The 21,793-nt window shown below is 43.8% G+C and overlaps 1 protein-coding gene across 5 annotated transcripts in view; it reads left to right on the top strand.

The window, feature by feature from the left end:
* Positions 1-13,281: 13,281 nt before the first annotated feature.
* Positions 13,282-21,793, top strand: part of KIF3B (kinesin family member 3B) — a 38,033-nt gene continuing 29,521 nt past the window's right edge. The window contains exons 1-2 of one of the 5 annotated variants that reach the window (XM_057703065.1): positions 13,343-13,411; positions 14,601-14,724. The gene's annotated coding sequence lies outside the window, so the exon portion shown is untranslated. The other 4 variants (XM_057703067.1, XM_057703066.1, XM_057703063.1 and 1 more) reach the window with 4 other exon arrangements.

Here is a 21,793-nt window from a genome sequence, read left to right as displayed (position 1 = left end):
AGATCAAGATGGAAGCTGCAGTCCCTTTTATAAACTAACCTCAGAAGTGGCACACCAACATTTCTGCCATATCCTATTCTAACCCTATTCTAACCAAACAACCTATTGCTGGTTCAGGGTGGAAAGGGACTATACAAGGATTTGAAGAGTGGGTGTCACTGAGGGCCATCTTGGAAGCTGCCTACCATAGTACGTGAACAGATCGCCAATTCAAATTCTTTTGTACATTTAAAGAGATCACTGAGATATGTTATTAATAGAAAAAAAGCAAGTTGCCTTTTCATATAATTGCACTTAATAAAAAAGAAATACAAAGTGTACACATTTCTATTATACATACATATGTGAATGTACAGAAGAAGGTCTGGAAGGATACATTTGACACTGTTACCAATGTTACCTGTGGGGAGGGAGATGGAATGAAACCTTGTGAAAGGGAACTTATCTTTTTACACTATATTTTTCTTTATGGTTTGAATCATTGGTTGGGTTTGCTGTTCAAAGTTTCTGTTGCTGGGTAGCAAAGCACCCCAAACTTAGTAAAATAATAATCCCTTTATTCTGCTCACAGATTCTGTGGGTTGGGAATGTGGACAGGGCATAGCAGAATTGGTTTGTCTCTGCTCCAAGGAGTCTAGGGCCTAAGTTGGGGGGACTAAAACAGCTGGGAGTGACTACATGTGTGGTGCCTGGGCTGGGATAACTGGGATGTTGGCTTCAGGTAGGACTGGAACACCTACAAATGGCCTCTCACTGTGGCTTGGTCTTCCTCATAGCATGGAAGCTGTATTTCAAGAGGAAGTGTCCCAGGAGGAATATCTCTTGGAGAAAGGATATTCCAGGAGAACCAGGCAAAGCTGCATATCTTTTTATGACCCAGTCTCAGAAGTCACAAAGCATCACTGCTGCCACACTTTATTGGTTAAATCAGCCACAAGCCTACTCAGATTCAAGGAGAGAGGGCATAGATTCTCCCTCTTGACGGGAGGAATGTTAAGGAATCTGAAGCAATTTTTTAAAACTGCCACAGTCAGTTTCATGATTTAAAACTATTTTAAACAGAGAATGGAGAATAAAACATTGAGGCTGCCTTTCCTGAGACAGTGGGTTGGGACCACCTAGGCACAGGCTCACAGCTGCTACATCCTAGGTCCTTATCTCCTTGAGCCCAAGCATCTCAGGGAAACTGAGATAACTTGCAGTTACAGCTTTTCTTTTTTTTTTCTTTTCAGTATCTGGAACCAAGCCCTTTTTTGTAAATATTTATATCTGGATTTATTTGTTCTCCGTGCCTTGTTCCAAAAAGGATTTGAGGAAGCTTACCAGAATTGATATAGCATAATCATATGATTAAAATATATAAATAGATCAAGGAACCAAGGTGAAGGGAAGGAAAGTTTGAAACAGTGGAGAACAAAGGGGAAGTTAGTTCTTAACAATATATGCTGCAAAGTCTTAAGTAAATATTTGGCATTGCAGGGCTGGAGGGGATTATATATGTTATCTGATCCAGTTCCCCAACTAGCTCTTGAAATCCCTTTCCAACACCCATATCAAACAGCTAGTTAGCCTCAGTTTGCAGTGATGGGGAGCTCATTACATTGCAAGGAAATTACAACTATCAGGAAGTGTGGACCCAGGAGTCACAAACTCACCTGCTTCCAAGGGCCAAGCAGGCAACGAAAATAAATGAGGCAGGTTTGTGGGGGACCAGGGAGCATATGGCAAAGTGAAATGCACACATCCAGTTTAGGGGGGGCAGTCATGCGGGAACCCAGGCCCAGTGTGGCCAAGTCTTTGGATGTTTCAAGAGAAGCTGAAAATCCCAATTGCTATGAGAAATCTCCTAGTTTTGGGGGGAGGTTTTTGTTTTGTTTTTGTATTTGGCTGTGCCACCTGGCATGTGGGATCTTAGTTCCCTGACCAGGGATCAAACCTGTGCCCCCTGCAGTGGAAGCACGGGGAGTCTTAAACACTGGACTGCCAGGGAAGTTCTGAAATCTCCTAGTTTTTAAATGGTGGCAATTAATTCTCTATTTTTTAAAACATGGAGCAGGCCAAATAAAGCACAACTGCAGGCAGATGCTGCCCAGTCCACCAATTTGTAGGCCCAGAGACACCAAAGTCATAGGCTTTGAAATTGAATTAGAACAGACTGACTCTGGCTCTGCCACTTACTGCCACATACTGGTTTGAAGCCTCAGTTCTCATCTGTAAAATGGAGATAATAGATATGTGAAAAGAAAGTGCCTGGCATAAGGAAGTACCCAATAAATGCAGAGCTATAAATAAGTAAAGAATTTATAATAAATAATAAACAAATATTTATAAATAAATATGCAGTGCTAAAAAAATGCAATAAATAATAAACTATTATGAGGGCCTCTCTCAGGCTTCCTTGCACTGTTCCCAGCTCTGCCTTTGAAGGTAATTTTTGATAAGGGTAGTTGAGGTGAGTTCCAAGGTTTTAAAGGGGGACTTTGGTTTTAATTGTTAGATGTGCAGTTCACATTTTCCTCTTAGGTGCCAGCATATACAGCATTTTCCTTTGTGCAAGGCTCAGATAAAACCCAGCTGAAAGAGGAAGTTTGCAGGATCCTATTTTGGGGCGGGGTGGGGAGTGGATGCGGGTGTGATGAACAGATATGAACAGAGATCTGTCATGTGTGCATGGAAAGAGGAGTCCAGGGGAGAGGGCATTCCAGGTGGGAAGGACCTCTGGAACAAAGGCACAGAGAGGCTGGTGGGTTTATGGAACCTGGCCAGAGAAACATGGGAAATACGGCCAGTAATGAGGTTGTCTGTGTCGGTGGGAGGAGCTTCCGAGCTATGTGCCTGGGGGGAAGGCGAGCCATTGGAGAGTTCCGGGCAGGACAGATCTGCAGATATAGGGACGGGTAACTGAGAATCATCACTGTTTGCTGGTCAGTGATGTGCTGAACGTGCTTCCCCAGGCCTCATCTCAAATCAGCATTGGTTTGTGTCTCGTCTCCACAAGTCTGGGAGCTGCGGGGGAGGAGGAAAATAGGCTATTTTTTAGTCTTGCTGCCCTAGAGGCACACCCAATATTTGCAGAGAATTTGAAAGAAGTGCAGGAATGAGCTGGGGCCACATGGCTGTAGGCAGAGGATAGAGTGTGGGCTCTGGGTTCATGGGACAAAGATGCGACCTTGTCCAGTTTTCCTACCTGTAAGGTGGGGATGATAATAGTACCTTCATAATAGGGGATTGAAAGGATTGATGTACTTGACTCATTGTAAGTGCTCCCTAAACGTCCTTTCAGCTCTCCTGTGGCCTTCCCCTTGGTCTCCTTACCCTGGGCCACCACCTTGTATCTGTGAATTATCTGTCTCCCTCCTTAACCCATGTGCTCCCTCTCTTTTCATCCCCTGATCCCACTTGCCTTATTGGTCAAGAATGTGCCTTTGAATTTCTTTACTTCTGATTCTGCTCAGGAAAAGCCAGAAGATCACATGTAGCTAATAAATGGAAGAGCTGGGTCTTGCATCCAAGTTCAAATGACTCTCAGATTCCTGAGCTTGGATATCACACCATGCTCCTTGGGCACGATACTCACTTGGCTTTGAGCAATCAAGGCCTCACAGCCATCAGTGGCAGAGCTGAGACCTGCCTGGCTCCGAACATGGTGATTCCTCCTAACCCCCACTCCCCAATCCTCACATGGAGTCTTCAGTTGCCCTTTAGAATAATCACCCTGCTTCTCCCGTGGGGCCATTAAGTAATGAAGCATTTCACTGTAGCATTTAATTATCAGCTCTCCCACAGGAATTCTGTGAGGTCATACAGGAGAAGTCACGCCCAATTTGTAGATGAAGAAACTGAGGCTCAGAGAAGGAAAGCAACTTATCCAAGGTCACACAGAATTGATATAGCCAAGATTCCCCATGCTTCCAGAGTCCTAGCTCATTGTAAATGCTACATCTTAGCTATCCTCAGGTGTCCTATTGCTCCTAAAGTGATGCCCTGCTCACAATTGTTTTGGTAAATGTTTTCTGATGGGTTGGCCACCCCTGTGTCAGATGCTATCTTTGTGTAGAGCCCGGATCTGGTTGTTCCTAGGGCACCAGAGGCGGCCTTGCTGCTGCTCAGGGAAGGGAAAGGGAAGTGATGGACCTTCACGACCCTGCAGGTGGTGATCACCCCAGGAACTGTACACACCAGGACCAAGATGGTGGGTTGCCAAGGGATATCCTTCATAAAGACCACAACAGCTCCTTAGTTTATTTTTTAAGATTTTTTTTTTTTTTTTTTTAGAGCAGGGTTTTAGGTTCACAGCAAAGTTGTCTCCTGTACCCATCAACATCCCTCGCCAGAGAGGTACGTTTATTACAGTTGATGAACTACATTGACACATCATTATTGCCCAAAGCCCATAGTTTACAGTAGGGTTCTCTCTTGTTGTACATTCTATGTTTTTGGACAATGTATAATGATATATATCTGCCATTATAGTATCATATTAATGATACTTTAAAAATACTCCTTGCTCATATACACTGATATGTATAAAATAGATAACTAATAAAAAAATAGAGAAAAGAGAAAGATATAATAAAAAAAAAATACTCTGTGCTCTACGTATTCATCCCTCCCCACTAACCCCTGGCAGCCACTGATCTTTTTACTGTCTCCATACTTTTGCCTTTTCCAGAATGTCACATAGTTAGAATCATACATGATGTAGCTTTTCAGATTGGCTTCTTTCACTTAGTAATACACATGTAAGTTTTCTCCATGTCTTTTCATTATAGCGCATTTCTTGTTAGCTCTGAATAATATTCCATTGTCTGGATATTCCACAGTTTATTGATCCATTCACCTACTGAAGGACATCTTGGTGGCTTCCAAGTTTTGGCAATTATGAATAAAGCTACTTTAAACATCCGTGTGCAGGTTTTTGTGTGGACATAATTTTTTGGCTCCTTTGGATAAATACTAAGGAGTACATTGATGAATCATATCGTAAAAGTATGTTTAGTTTTGTAAAAAACTGCCAAACTGTCTTCCAAAGTGGCTGTACCATTCATTTTTGCATTCCCACCAGCAATGAATGAGAGCTCCCACTGCTTCAGGTCTTCACCAGGATTTGGTGTTGTCAATGTTCTGGATTTTGGCCATTCTAGTAAGTGTGTAATGGCAGCTACTTAGTTTTCACAATAAATACAATTCCTGCTTACTACATAAAATTTAGAAAATACGAAAAGGTGTTAAGAAGAAAATAAGAGGGGCTTCCCTGGTGGCACACTGGTTAAGAATCCACCTGCCAATGCAGGGGACACAGGTTTGATCCCTGGTCTGGGAAGATCCCACATGCTGAGGAGCAACTAAGCATGTGCACCACAACTACTGAAGCCCATGTGCCTAGAGCCCCTGCTCCACAACAAAAGAAGCCACTGCATTGAGAAGCCCACGCACTGCAACAAAAAGTAGCCCCTGCTCGCCGCAAACGGAGAAAGCCTGTGCACAGCAACAAAGACCCAACGCAGTCAAAAAATAAAATTAAATAAATAAATAAATAAAAATAAAACAAATGTGTGATCAGACAGAGTAGCACACATGTAGCAGATACTGTTGGTTGTCTACTCAAAACACACACCCTTCTTCCTTGTTCACAGAACTTCAGCTTTCTTTTCAGGTAGTGATGGAGTTGCCTTAATCTCAGGGAAAGTCCAGTCTGTCCAGGGAGAGGAGTCATGACTGATCTGGGCCACACATGCTCATCCTATCACCTTTCTAGATTGTACTGCTGCACTGTCCAATTTGGTTACCATTGCCCACATGTGGCTTTTACAATTCAAATTAATTCAAATTAAATAAAATTTAACATGTAATCCCTCAGCGGTACTAGCTACGTTTCAAGCCCTCAAAAGCCACATGTGATTGTAGCTACAGTATTGGACAGCATAGACCTAAAACTTTTCCATCACTGCAGAAAGTTTTATTGGACGCCGCTGGAGGTGTGCGTGTAGCCCACTTCTGGCTTGGAAACATGAGTGGTGAGTTTGCTGCCTCACCCCACCTGGATAGAAAGACAGAACCTCATTGGGATGAAGCCTCTGCCCCTGCTTCTTCCTGCCCAAGATGCTGGCGTGAGCGTGCGATGCCTGGAGCAGCCATTTGGCAGCAAGGTGACAAACGCAAGGACAAGAAAACAACTTGTGTGGGATGGAGGGTGGAGTAGGATGAAAAGAACCAAAGACCACTTTTTTTTCTTTTTTTAAAAACATTGTGGTCAAAATATACATAACAAAATTTACCATCTTAATCCTTTTAACTATACAGTTCAGTAGTGTTGTTACTTACTGCACAGCCAGTCTCCAGAATGCTTCATCTTGTGAAACTGAAACCCTGTGCCCATTAATAACTCCGCATAACCCCTCTCCCCAGTCCCTGACATTCTATGATTTTTGACTACTTTACATGCCTCATATAAGTGGAATCATACAGTACTTATCTTTTTGTGACTGGCTTACTTCTCTTAGCATAATGTCCTCAGGGTTCATCCATGTTGTAGCATGTGTCAGAATTTCCTTCCTTTTTAAGGCTGAATAATATTCCATTGTATATTTATACCGTATTTTGTTTATCCATTCATCCATCCATGGACACCTGGGTTGCTTCCTCCTTTTGGCTATTGTGAGTAATGCTGCTATGAACACTGATGTACAAATACCTCTTCGGGACCCTGCTTTCAGTTCTTTTGGGTAAATATCCAGAAGTGAAATTGCTGGATCATATGTTAATTCTATTTTTAATTTTTTGAGGAACCCAGTACTGTTTTCCACAGAGGCTGCACCATTTTACATTCCCGCCAACAGTGCATAAGGATTCCACTTTCTCCATATCTTCGCTAACACTTGTTATAGTCTCTAATTTGTGGTTTTCATTTGCATTTCACTAATGATTACTGATATTGATCATCTTTCCATGTGTCTATTGGTCATTTGTATACCTTCTTTGAGGAAATGGCCATTCAAGTCCTTTGCCCAATTTTTAATGGGGTTGTTTTTTATTGTTGAGTTGTAGGAGTTCTTTATATGTTCTGAACATTAATTCCTTATCAGATACATGACTTGCAAATATTTTCTGTAGGTTTTCCTTTTCATTCTGTTGATTGCCTAAGAGACTGTTTCTTGATGACCACCATGGCACATTAAAAGTTTTCCTAAATGGTACAGATTTCCTACTTTTCCCCTCATTATATTTTCTGAAGCATTCCCACATATCATGCAGTGCTCTTCAAAAAACATTTTCAAGGGCAACATAATATTCCTTCTTACTGCCATATCTTAGTTTATCTATCCATTCCCTTATATTGGACACAATAGTTCCCCGTTGTAAGTGAAGCCGGGATGAACAAGCTTGTATCTAACTCTTTAGGAGCATCTCTCATTATTTTCTCAGAATTGATTCCTGGAAGTGGTATGGGCTGACTCAAATGGCTCTTAGCCATCATGTTAATATTCCTTACAGTTTTTGCCAGTTTCATCCCATCAGTGGTGGGATGAAAGTGCTCTTCTCTCCTTTCTTGCCAACATTGAGTATTATGCTTTAAAAATCTGCTAATTTGAAAGGTGAATGGTGATAATCTAAGTTTTAAAATACATGTGTGCTGCCATGTGTCAGCCACTGTGCTAAGCACCGAGGATAGAACCAAGACAAAACCCCATTCTGGGATGTTGATTCTAATCCTGGTTCTGTCATCAGGCTTCTACGACCTCCTTCTGGCTCTGAGATTTTAATCATCATTGGTGTTTCTTTATCCCCCACTGTTCATGATGCTGTACAGTTGGGAAGCAGTTTCCCACCTATTCTCTGGGTGAATTCTCACAGTACCCTGCAGGAGGCAGGTAGGGAAATGAGGTCCAGAAAGGTGAACTAACTTGCCCAAGGTTGTTCAACCAGTTAAGTGTCTGAGGAGGAAGCAATTAGCGCCAACTTCTGTCTGGCTTTCTTTAGAAAACATCAAGATATGAATTTAGAAGGCATTAGCTTGGTTCCCAGCCTTTAGAGCTGCTCTCAGTTCCTAGCATCTCATCCATACCGAACCTGGGCAGTCAGCCAAGCAAGGACCATCAAGTGTGTCTCAGGTGCTTGGCCTCAGTCCAAACCCAGCATCTTGTTTCTTCCTGAAAGGGGCTCTGGGATGCCACTTCTTTGCATTCTAATAAATCATTCCCTTTACAGTCTCTTTTTTTTTCATTGAGGTATACTTAACATGACATTATATTAATTTCAGGTGTGCAATGTAATGATTCTATATTTATATATATTGCAAAATGACCACCACAAGTCCAGTTAACATCCGTCACCATGCATAGTTACAAGAAAAATTTTTGTGTGTGATGAGAACTTTCAAGATCCATTCTCGTAGCCACTTTCAAAGATGCAATACAGAATTATTAACTATAGTCGCCATGCTATACATTACATCACCGTGACTTATTCATTTTATAATTGGAAATTTGTATCTTTTAACCCCCTTCACCCATTTCGTCCACCTTTCCCACCCCTTGCCTCAGGCAACCACCAATCTGCTCTCTGGATCCATGGGCCTGGTTCTTATTTTGTTTTGTTGTTTGTTTGTTTGTTTGTTTGTTTTAAAGCCCACATGTAAGTGAGGTTATATGGTATTTGTCTTTTTCCGTATGCCTCATTTCACTTACCTTTGCTGTCTTTTTACACGACCCCTTTCCAAGCCTCTTCCCCAACTGGTATTAAATTTCCAAGACCAAACTCTCCTAACAGTAGAACTCGTTACATTGCAACTATTATTTTCCTGGAGGACACTGTGGCCCTCAGCCAATAAAAGAGGGAAAGAGATTCACCATTTATGGAGCACCTACTAAGTGCCAGGCATTGTTCTACTCCATGTCTCCATGAATCCTCACGATAAACCTGAGCAGTAGCTTTAATAGCCCCATTTTGCAGATGAGGAAACTGCATCCCAGAGAGATAACATGACTTGCACTGGGTCACTCAACTATCTAGTGAGGGGCGGAGCTGGGGTGCAAACCCAAGACCATCTGGACCCCATAGTCATGCATGTCATTTTTCATATCCCAGAGCTGTGCTGTCCAGTATGCTAGCCACTAACCACTCGTGGCCATGTAAACTGAAATAAATTCAAATTGAATAAATAAAATTCAGTTCCTCAGTAGCACCAGCTACATCTCAAGTGCTCAGTAGCCATACAAGGCTGATATTGGACACCATCAAATATAGAACATCTCCATCACTATGGAAAGATGTGTTGGGTAGCGCTGCTCCGGAATGTCAGAGAAGAAAGGAAATTTGGTGATTTTACTCTTGCATGGTGAGCCAGCCATCTGCCATTTGTCAACCCTGTAGGGAGTCCATCAGAAGTTATCTTCCCTGGGTGAGATCAAAAGAAAACTATCCATGGGTTTCTGGGCTGTGTTTTGTCTTTCTCCTGGTTTGGGAGGAGACTGCAAGCTGACTTCACTCAGTCCTACCCATGATAGGTGCCAGCAGATCCCTTTTTTCACGCCCCTTCTGCTCCAAATCCCTAGGCACCCAGTGCTCTCCTCTGTCATAGAGGATTCGCAATGCTCCTGGCCATTAAACTGGATGCCTTCACAAGATAAGTCAGAGGGCAATGAGCAAAATTTCATGACACAGTGGCTTTGTTCCAGCTGGGTGGCCACTGGGTGACATGGTTGCTGCTGGGGAGAGGTGTCCTCACTGAGTGACAGTGAGGAGGAGGACTGATGGAGCTCCTCGGCAAAGTGATGTCTGGTTGTAATGGGATTTTTTGTTTGCCTAACAACAGAACCCCTTTCTCGTGCTCAAGGAAATCTCACTTTGTAAATGAAGGCAGAGTCTTCTCCCACCATAGAAACTAAAAGCCAGATGTTTGCCTCCATAGCTTCACTGCAGGTATGAGATGGGCATGTGAGTCAGACTCGACTGATCAGAGCTTGGGTTATAAAGAAGCTGGGACTGCCAGGAATCCTCATGGGGAAGATGGGTGAGAATGATGTTGAGACAGTGGCCATGGCCAGATGTCTGTGGTAAAAGCTGGGCATCCAACGTCCTCACCAGACTGGCTCAGTATAGCACATGGTCTCATGTGACCTGATCTCGTCATTCCTGGCCACTTCTAGAAATTTCCTGATGATTTTTGAACTTCTCATTTAGTAAATTCTGTTTCTGCTATCATGAGCCAGAGTTGGTTTCTATTGCTTATAATGAACTGACACAGTGGTGCTCCCTGGAATTAGACCAGATCGTTTCTAGGCTGAAGTCTGCTCTGGGAGAAGCTGGAGGGGAGGGGGTCTCTGCTACGGTCCACATGATCTCTCCAGATCAGGACCCCTTGTCCCAGCCCCACTGGCCTCTTTCTCCACTGTTGCATTCTCACCATCTCTCTTCTCCCTCAAACTTAGCAAATCTCCAGAATTGGGAGGTTGGAAACCCTGCTCTGACTTCTCAAGACTTCTTCCATGCCCTCAATCCCCTCTCCAGGATTTTGGAACTCAGAAAGTCCTTTCCCTATTTTTCTGCTGAAACAACTCTTCCTTGAGCAATAAATGTCTCAAAGTCTAAGTTGGGTGGAAGATAGGTCACAGTGTGAAAGGAAATTGAAACATACTGGTAATATATCAAAATATTACCCCCTTATACTGGGGTGACCAACCATCCCAGTTTGTCCGGCTGTGGGTTTTCTTGGAACATGGGACTTTTTTTTTTTTTTGGCTGCTTTGTGGTTTGCGGGATCTTAGTTCCCTGACCAGGGATTGAACCCACACCCTTGGCAGTGAAAGCTCAGAGTCCTAACCACTGGACCACCGGGGAATTCCCTGGGAGATGGGACTTTTGATTGATGCTAAAACAGGGGAAGTTCTGTGGAAACAAGGATGAGTTGATCACCCTACACTTTAGTACTACTATTACTAATCCTGTTTCTCTACACAGTTTTATATAGCTCACTAAGGAGAGAATCAAGACCAGACTCTCATCAACAGTATCTTATCAAAGGTTTTTTCTTCCTGATAAGTGAAAAAAAAAATCTCAATGTTATTTCAATTTTCATTTCCTTTAATATGAGTGAGGAGAGCATCTTTTCATATGTTTAAAAGCTGTGTTTTCTACACCCTTTCTCTGAACTAGCTACTTATACCCCTTTATGTACCTGTTTTTTTTAAATTATAAAGTAATAAATACATCTAGTTAAACACGGTGTATTGATTGGCCTGGAATACGTCACATGTATTTATTTTTTTTCTCCTTGAATCTTGCTTATATGACAGCAAGAAATAAAAAATGTATCAGCCCACAATGTGAATAGAACAGAAAGGAGACATTAGTGGTCCAGAGATTTCAGCAAACTTTTAGCAGACAGAGACAGAGGGGAAGTAGTAACTGGCTTAACAGGAGGAGGAAGTTACGACCTAAAGTCTGCAGAGAGGACTATTGATGACTGAAAGGTGAGCCCAGTATCCTTCCATAGAAGAAATGGATGCTAAAGTTGAGGAAATCTCCCAGAGAGTAGAACAAAAAAGCCGAAAAGAGGGAAAATAAGAGAAAAACAATGGGAAAATTAGAAGCTCAATCCATTAAATACAACTTCTAAGAGAAATTCAAGACAGAAAGATTTGTTGATCATACAGAAAAAAATAACAATAGCTACAAAGAAAACTAAGGAAAATGAAAAAAAGATTGAGGCAATTATTAATCTTAAAAAATAACAAAGATGTGGAAGAAATGAAACACAAACAGTGAAACATAGCATAAACACACATTTGGTTCAGTAGAAAAAAAAATTTGTAGTTATTATGGGATAAACATGATTCATTGACCTAATTATATTGAATAATGCTGGGTAGGGAAGTAGGGTGGGTTAACAGGTAAAGGGAAGTAAATTAGGACCCAAAGGAAGATTCAAAGTCAGGTGTCTTAGTTGGGGCCAGCTAACTGCTTTAACAAAAAGCCTCCGTATCTCAATAGCAGAATCCAATAAAAGTTTATTTTCTTCTCCAGTTTGGAAAGCTATCCTCTAAGGGGTGTTTCATTGATCCAGATTACTTCCATTTTGCAACTCAGCCATTTCCCAGGGCCTTGGAGTCCTTCACTTTAAAGAAAAGTCCTTTAAATTCCTTCACATTAAAGCAGGGAAGGTATGAATAATTATATGAAAAGTTCTTATATATGAATATGGTACACATCATACTCAATTGGCTAGAACTTTGGCTGAACCCAGGTAAGGCTGGGAAATGTAGTCTAGTTGTATGTTCAGGAGCCAGAAAAAAATGTGGGGGTGGTAAGGAACAATATTTACCACAGTAGGCAAAAGTAGGGTATGGGGCAGGGGGGAGAGCATCCCAGGTATTCATTCATTCAACATTCAGAACATATTGACGGAGCACCTACTATGGACCAACCACAGCAGATTGTAAAGGTGAATAAAGGGATCCAGTTCTCAGGAGCTTCTGCATAGTGGGTAATAGCAGGTCAAGTTCCAGGCCAGTGTGGCTGGAACAGAATTTTATTGTTTTTGTAGAAAGTAGGAAGGGCTTTGGATTTGGCTTTAAAAGCAGTGGGAGTCCATTAGATGGTGTTAAGCAGAATGTGACACGATCTGTTTTATGTTTTTAAATGATCACTTTGTCCACCTTGTGGAAAATAAACTGGCAGGTCAGGGCTGGACAAAAGAGTAGAAGCAGAGCCCAGAGATGGCAGGCAGGCTAGAGATGGGGGGACTCCGCCTGGCCTGGTGTGGTGGCCCTGGAGATGGAGAAAGGTGGATAGGAGAGATACTTGAGAAACACTCTAAAGGACATGGTGACTGACTGAATGTGGGGGGTGGGGGACGTGAAGGAGAGGGAAGGGACAAGAATGATTCCTAAATTTTTGGCTGAGTGTCTGTATGGACCCTAAATGGGAGCCATCTCAGTAGCAGTTTGAGATGTGAAAGCGCTTTAGGAATGGTCAACTGGCGCAACCAAGGCAGTGCGTTCCATTTTACAGAGGTGAAAACTGAGTCACGAGATACTAGCAGGTGGAATCAGGCCATGTCGCGCTTGTCTCACACCCCCTTAGATGGGTGAAAGGACCGAACTGTGCTGGGTACCTACTAAGAGCCAGTACCTGGCCGGGGCCGCCGCGGCCCGGCCCGGCCCTTCCCTTCCCCGCCCCGGCCCTTCTCCGCCCCGCTCTGCCAGGCTCTCCATGTTAGCCACGCGTGTCCCAATAAAGTTATTGAAATTGACACTGGTTGCTAAGGAAGTGGGTCGCCGAGCCGCGTTGCTAAGGAAGTGAGCGGTCTCGGTCTCTCCCCATCCGGGGCAGCGGGGAATGGCTGAGCCCACGGTTCGCCGCCGCCCCCGCCGCCGCTGCCGCCGCCGCCCGCTTTCCGCTTGGGCTGCAGGTGAGTCGGGGAGGAGCCGAACGACCGCCGGGCAGGGCCTATCCTTCCGACTCCTGGGATCTTCCCGAAGGCCCACGGTAGCACCACCGACTGGCTTTGCTGCTCCGGGAGCATCTTCTGCCCTGCCTTCTGGGCATCTTCTGGCAGTCCGGGCGGCCTCGCCCCTCCTCCCCCGGGCGGGGGTGCGGCCCGACCCCCAGACCCGGCCGCGGGAGGTCGGAGTCAGGGATCCAGCTCGGGAGGGAGGCGGGGAAGCAAAAGCTTGGGGTTCGAACCTCGGCGCTGCCCCTGGCTCGCTGTGTGACCTTGCGCAAGTCCCTTCCCCTCTTGGCCTCAGTTGACCTGTTTGCCCGGTGGGGTCCTAACACTTGTTGCTCAGAGTGGTTAAGATAATGAGACGTGAATGTTGAAAGTGCCCTAAATGGGGAGGAGAAGGGCCGAGAGTCCAGTTTGAAGTCTGAGTTGTCTGAATTTGTTTGAGACTTGTGTCTCCACTTAGTAACAGTGTGGCCTTGGGCAAGTTAATCTCTCTGAGCCTTCTTTTCTTTATTTGTAAAATGCGCTAATGAACACTGTGGGAATCCAGTAAGATGGGTATGTCAAGTAGCTTGGCACATAGTAAGTGCTCAGCAAGCTGTTATGAGGCATGTGGGGTGGTTTGGGTAAAGCTTCCTTGGAGGGGTTGACTTTGAAACAGGAAGGGCTTAGGTGTGTAGTGAAGCAGCTCGTGTGCGTGTTCCTCCCGTTGTCGGCATCCCCCCTCAGTTTTACTTCTCCAGTCTGCTCAGAGCAAGGAAGGTGGTGTGGACTTCTGCAAAGTAGTTCTGGTGGGGGAAACCCTGGGGTCAAGGCCTTGTAGATGGCTGAGATTATGGTTTTTAAGTAGAAATACTTAGGTCTTGTTGACCCTGCCAGAAGACAAACAGTTATGTTTATATCTTTTGAGAAGTGCTTGAAACCAGCAGAAGTGTGGTTGGCCCTTGAGCAACACAGGTTTGAACTGTGTGGATGTGGATTTTTTTTTTTCAATGAAAATATGTGCTTAACCTTTATATATAAGGGACTTGAGTATCTGTGGATTTGGGTATCCATGGGGGCTCCTGGAACCAATCCGTCACAAATACGGAGGGTCATCTGTGTGATTAAGAAGCACTTTTCGGGTATATCATCTCGTTTAATCTTCACATAGACTTTGCCAGGTAGGTGGTGATGTCATCCCCGTTTCGAAGATGAGGAGACTGAGGCTAAGAAAAGTGAATGACTTGCCTGAGAATTTTATACCTATTAAGTGATGGAGCGGGACACATTTCCAGGTAAATCCTGTTGTTTTCTTTCCCATACCCTGATAGCTCTGATTTCTCGGCGGTAGCTGTTACAAAGCCACAAGGGTATTCTTTTGTTCCTTCTGACTGCTATGGCTAGAAGCTTTTCTTCCACTGGCAAGGAAACAGGATCTTCCATAAAGCTTCATTTAAATAGATACTATCCAAAGTGTGGACTTAAAACAGAAGCTGGAATGCTTAAGAGGGGCTTCTCTTTCCCCCTGCCCCTGCTTCTTTAAAATGAGAGGAGTAGGCTAGTGGGTCCTTTTGGTGCTGTTGTGCAATTCTGATTGCCTGCTAGTGGTTTAAAGGCATGCAAACAGGCTGCCTGGGTTCACATCTTGGCTCTGCCACTTCCAAGCTGCATGCCACTGAGTAATTTACTTTACCTCTTTGTGCTACAGTTTCATCATTTGTAAAAGGGGGATAATAATAGTATTCACCATATATGGCTCTTATGAGGATTTATTTGCGCCTAATACATGTAAAGTGCCTGGCGTGTTTGGTAAACACTAGCTATTGTTATTTGGGCTTAACATAGCATCTGTGTCATACTTTATATTCTGTTTATGGTTGGTGAATGGATAAATTAAAGCATGTGCAATGATACCAGGTCTGTCAACCTCACAGGGTCATTGCATACATGAAACAGTAGCTGTCATAGTATTCTATAAATGTCAGTATTACAGGGTTGCCCCAGGAACCTGGAATCCCGTGCCGGCATGGGTTGCAAAGAAAAATGAAAGCTGATGATAGGATGCCAGGTTTGGTAGTCCAGCTCCCAGTTCAGCAAATGTTTACTAAATCCCTTTATGCCAAGCACAGTGGAGCATGTGGAGATCAGCTTAGCTCCAACTCCACATTCTTCAAGGATCTCAGAGCTTAATTTGCATATTACTAGCATTTGAAATGAATTTGGCATCTTTAAATGAATTCATATCTCGTGTTTGCCCCTCCTCAGAGTAGAGCTGCAGATTTATATCTCTTGTGTCCTTAGGCTTCTGTTGGGTGCCTGGGTTGGAAGCCTTGGCTTGCTCTCTAAGCCCTTTCATCCACTGATTTATGGGTCCCTGAGAAGAGTCTTCTCTTGTGCTAGTTAACAATACAGTGCTCTCTTTGTGGTGCCTAATGGTTTACAAAAATGCTTCAGCGTGTCTTTACTCATTTGGTCTGTCAGTAACCCTGTGAGGAAGGGAAGGTGCAGATGGAGATTCCCATTTCCCAGTCGAGGGACCTGAGGTAAGGGGAGCCAGGCTGCTAGGGGGTGGCCCATTTCACATTGGCCTCCAGGCCTTCTGACTCCAGGTTCAGTGCTCTTACCTCTACTGCCTCAGTTTCATTCATTCAGCACTTGCTCAACACCTGGTGTGTGTCAGGTCCAGTTCTGGTGTGGGGATGTGATGGTAGAGGGGTAGGTGAGGTCCTTGCTTTCAAGGGGCTTACATTCTAGCGGCAGCAGCAGAAAAATAGACCGATAAGTGAACAAGGTCATTCGAGTGGAAATAAGTGCTATGTACACAATAAAACAGTCATGTCATGGAGAGCATCTTCTCCATGGGGGTGCTGCCACTGTAATTGGGTGGTCTGAGAAGGCCACTCTAAGGTGGTGACATTTTTGCTGAGACTTGCTGCCAGAAAGGGGCCAGCCATTTGAAAATGTGGCAGTAGGAACAGCAAGGGTAAAGGCTCTGAGGTGGGAATAAGCTTGGTAAGTTCTGGGAACTGAAAGAAGGCTCAGAGCTGCTGGAGCAGGTGGGCTGGGGTGGGGGAAGGGAGAATGGCGAGGTGGCCATGTTGGGGCTGGGCAGGGGGTGGGGGTGGGGGTGGGGGGTGGTGAGGCCTCAGGTCACGTATGGCCTGTGGGTTGACGTAAGGAAGTGGGATTTTATTCCAAAAGCAATGGGAGGGCATTGAAGGCTTTAAAAAGGGGAGTGACATGATCTCCTTTTTGCTTTTTAAAGAAATCACTTTGGCCTCTGTGGGCCGTGAATTTTAAGGAATATAAGAAGGGCAGCCAGGAGAGTAGTTAGGAGGCTGGGCGAGAGGTGGTGGTGGCTTTCCAGGGTGGTGACAGTGGAGATGGTACAAGAGGGTGAATTGGGGATGTGTGGTGGAGCTGAAGCCAGCAGGATGGTGGTTGAGGGGAAGAGCTAGAGGAATCACAGATGACTCCTGGGTTTCTGGCCCGAGCAATTAGGTAGATGGTGGTGGTGCCATCCGCCTCTAAAATGATGAGAGAACTTTTTGGTAAGCTGCCCTGTGAGGAGGAATTAGCTCTGGTGCCCTGTAAACCCTTGGAGGGGAGACACAAGGTGTAAACATCATACTTAGAGCCTCTGGGGAGGAGATCCCGCTTATACTGCAGGAAAAGAGCCAGGTACATCTTTTTTTGAAGCCTCCACCTTGGACATGTGGAAGCCAAACTGTTCTTGAAGTTTGGCTCTTTGCCAGCTTGTAGAGTGGCAGGTGCAGGCTTTGCCAGGGCAGTGCCCATCTGTCTCATGCTATTGGTGTTGCTGTCCTGACTCGAGATCTTGGCTGATGAAGGCTGGAAGGAGGCTGGCCAGCTCTGGGAGAGAGAATGGAATCGCTCATGAAGTTTAGTCCCTCAAATGGCCACACTCTCCCTGCCAAAGTGGTTCTTTCTTGGCCATCAAATGACATTTCTAAAGTTTCAGAGCTTTTGATTTCGGAATCCCTGGAGAAGCTCTTGTGTTCTTGCTACAATGCCTAGAGGATCTACGAATGGAGTATCTCTTCCGAGCAAGGGAATCTGAGCCTTCTTTTCATGGATGCTAAGCATTGCCCCTGTAAATTTAGACTTCACAGTGTTGTAAATTCAACACTGAGAATAGTGAGACGAATAATCCTACCACCTCCGCTTGTGTAGCTTTGTTTGCAGTTTAGAATCTCTTTCCTGTGCATTTTCGCGTACTGATGTTCTGTCGGTTGAGCCCACGTGGCATGTGTATTATCCCCAGTTTACAGATGAAGCATTGAGCTACCGAGGGGTCATTCATTTTGGTCAGTAATATGAAGTGCCTGGTAGGTGCTGGGTTAGGTAGATCCTTGTTGCTCAAAGTGTGTTCTGCATGACCGAGGCATCCATGTGCCCTGAGAACTTGTTGGAAATACAGAATCTAAGTCTAGATATAATAAACCAGTCTGCATTTTACCAAGACCCCCGGGTGTTTCCTGGGTACATTAAAGCTTGAGATGCACTCCTTTGGTAATAAGTAGCGAAACTAGGGCTTGCCAGAGATAATGATAAGTGAAAGTACAGGCTTACCTTTTTTATTGTGCTTCACAAATACGGCATTTTTCACAGTTTGAAGGTTTGTGGCAACCCTGTGCTGTCAGATGATGGTTAGCATTTTTTAGCAATGAAGTATTTAATTAAGGTATGTGCATTGTTTCTTTAGACATAATACTCTTGCACACTTAATAGACTACGGTATAGTGTAAACATAACTTATATATGCACTGGGAAACCAGAAACTTTGTGTGACGTGCTTTCTTGCAAGATTTGCTTTATTGTGGTGGTGTGAAACCGTGCCTGCAGTATCTCTGAGGTCTGCCTGTAAAAGGAATAGCTAATATTTATTGAGCCGAGCACGTTCTCAGCACTTTACACGTGTTGTCTCTCACTTAGGCCTCACAGCAACCCTGTAATGTGAGTACTGTTATGAATCCCATTTTCCAGGAGAGGAAAGTAGAGGCACAGAAAAGTCGAATAACTTACCCAGGTCTGCTGACTCCAAGTCCATTGCTCTTCCTGACACTCGCTCGTTCATCTGTTTTTCGGGTGGGCAGTACATCCCTGATGTCTTGTTAAAAGCCTTTCCTTCTCTTCTGTATCTGAGTAACTAATTTTAAATGCTGATGATAAAAAAGTGACTTCATAGAAGGTTTGAAGAAAGGGGGAAAACCCTTGAGGTATTTTAACGTAACTATGGGTGTCAACTACTTGATTGATAGGCAACAAACAGATAATCTGATTTGTGAGATAGGCTACCTCTCATCCTTCTTAGCTCTAACTCAGGGTTGAAACATGAAGCAGGTGGGAATTGCGAGCTTGTATTCTGAGTCATTCAGCCCTGAACTGTTTTTTGATTCTGGTGATAACATCTGCACCGGGTGAGGAGAGGGTGGCTAAGGTCCTATGCCACCCTCTGACTAATTGCAAAAGATTCAATTTTTTTTTCTTAATGTAGGATATTAAACATCCTTCAGTGTTTTTGGATAAGATACATGCAGAAAAATTAGGTGATTGTAACTGTTTGTTGAATTTTCATAAAATGAACTCACCCATGATACCACCACCCAGATCAAGATAGAGAACATTACTAGCACTCCAGAAGCCTTCTTCACTTCCCTCCAGAAGGGTGACCACTACCCTACCTTCTATCACCACAGAATATTTTTACCTGTTTTTTATCTGCAAAAGATTTAAATTTGTCGAGCCTCAGTTTCCCCTGTCTGCCACGTGGGCTCCTTATTTTCCCTTCAACATCTCCTTATCTCTGCAGTCTTAGAAAGATTTCTTGGCCAAGACCTGTGCCATCACCGGAAATTCTGGTGTGAAAAGACAGTGGGATCTGGGTGGAGACATGAATTATAATAGCAATTCTGCCATTTGCTGTGTGACCTGAGGCAAGTAACTCAGCCTCTCTGGCCCTCAGTGTCTGTATAGGCAAAATAAGGACATGGGATAGTCTTCCAGGGCTCTTCCAGTGCCGCCTGAAAGACAGCTTTGAGTTGGGTAATATTTTCCTCTCCCTTGGTGACTTCATGCAGGGCTTTCTCCCAGACCTTCCGCGGTGGGGCTTTTAGAGCTCTTTCTTGGCAGTCAGAGATCATTACAATCAGCTCATCTTATCAGCATCACACATCTGCATTGCAGCTTGGGATGTTCTTGTTTAAGGCTTCAGTTCATGTTGGTGACACATTGTGTCTCTTCACTTTGTCACACTGATAGCGGACATTGAGCTCTTCACACACAGGCAGATCTATCTTTAGCATGCTGATTTATTTAAATCATAGTTTGCATTAGCGAGCACCAGTGATAATGTGGTGGGTGTGGTTTTATTTTGATAGTTTTTGGCAAGATATCTGCAGCAGTTGCATTTTGTCGTATTTGAACATAGTGTATAAATGGAAGTGAGTCCAAGTGAAATAGAGATTGTAACAGATTACTGGGAGCTGAGATTGGACATGCCGTTACCCGCTCTGGGGTCCTTGACATCCCCTTCAGCAGTGGTTTCAGGAAGGGCTTGCTTTGGGGCTTTTGTGTGTGACATAAATTAAACAGAAACTAAAGTTCATAGTACTGTCTCCAGCAGCTTAGGGGACTGCTGTAATCATTATAACACATTTCAATAACCTAAGCACAAAAGTCTAGCTAGTAAATCATAAAAGATTCCATCCAGGTAAGATAAAACTGTCAGCTCAAGTTACTTACGATAACCGCAAGAAGATAATTCTTGGTGGAAATAGTTACTGGTTTTGCAAGGTCTGCAATAGCAGGTCAAATTCTAGCCTAAGAAATACATAATGTTTTTCCCTCTTTATTTCTTCAATTGCCAGCAGTTTTTAAATAGAATTTAAAAAATTATAAAAATAATTTCCATTGAAGAAAAGACTAAATAAGATTAGCTCAGAAATAACTGTTAAAACATCTTACTGTCCAAGGAAGATATATTCCTAAATATATTTTATCACATAGATGTGCCTACTTCCCCTATCGTTGTCATTTAGGCTGGTTTTAACACTTAAATGCTACAAATAATGCTCCAGAGAACATCTTGAAGATTATCTTTGCATAAAATTTTGTCTACATTTCTGATTATTTCTTTTTTTTTTTATAAATTTATTTATTTAATTTATTTATTGGCTGCATTGGGTCTTCGTTGCTGCACACGGGCTTTCTCTAGTTGCTGCGAGTGGGGGCTACTCTTCATTGTGGTGCATGGGCTTCTCATTGTAGTGGCCTCTCCTGTTGTGGAGCACGGGCCCTAGGTGCATGAGCTTCAATAGTTGCGGCACATGGGCTCAGCAGCCGTGGCTCACGAGCTCTAGAGCACAGGCTCAATAGTTGTGACGCACGGGCCCAGTTGCTCCGTGGCATGTGGAATCTTCCCAGACCAGGGCTTGAACCCGTGTCCCCTGCACTGGCAGGCGGATTCTTCACCACTGCGCCACCTAGGAAGTCCTCTGATGATTTCTTTAAACTAGATCCTTTCATTGTTAAAAAACTTTAATGATAAAGGCAGCCTCCTTAAACAATATTTTTAACAAGATAGTGTCTAAATGAAGTTGACAATGCAGACATTAATACAGTTTGGTGGGGGGATTACCTGTGAAAAGAGTGTCCTGACTCAGTTTCAGCTTACTTGTCCATTTGCACAGATACCTTTTTAGATAGTTGTTCTCAACATGTATCTCCCACTTTGCGTTTGGAAATGTTCACTTAACATTTCATAACCATTTTTCCATGTCTCCATGTAATTATGAACTAGTAAATTTGCCCTAGCGTTGGGCATTGACATTGTTTTTGGCTTTTTGTAATCACATATAGTGCCGTAGTGAACATCTTTGCTTCCCTCTCAGCCTCATAAGGAAATAATTGTAAATAAATTAGTTTGGGGAAAGTTAGAACTTTTAAAAAGTTCAAAAGGAGAATAGTACATTTTCCTTCTTAAAATTTGATTAGGACCCTCTAAAAATATCTTAAAAAAAAACTTTATTGAGGGCTTCCCTGGTGGTGCAGTGGTTAAGAATCCACCTGCCAATGCAGGGGACACGGGTTCAAGCCCTGGTCTGGGAAGATCCCACATGCGAGCAACTAGGCCTGTGCGCCACAACTACTGAGCCTGCACTCTAGAGCCTGCAAGCCACAACTATTGAGCCCATGTGCCACAACTGCTGAAGCCTGTGCACGTAGAGCCCATGCTCCGCAACAAGAGAAGCCACAGCAATGAGAAGCCCGCGCACCACAACAAAGAGCAGCCCCCACTCTCTGCAACTAGAGAAAAGCCTGTGCGCAGCAACAATGACCCAA

Source organism: Hippopotamus amphibius, chromosome 12, assembly GCF_030028045.1.
Source record: "Hippopotamus amphibius kiboko isolate mHipAmp2 chromosome 12, mHipAmp2.hap2, whole genome shotgun sequence".
NCBI lineage: Eukaryota > Metazoa > Chordata > Mammalia > Artiodactyla > Hippopotamidae > Hippopotamus > Hippopotamus amphibius.
The sequence above is the reverse complement of the archived record's forward strand: the minus strand, read 5'-3'. Positions and strand labels throughout refer to the sequence as shown.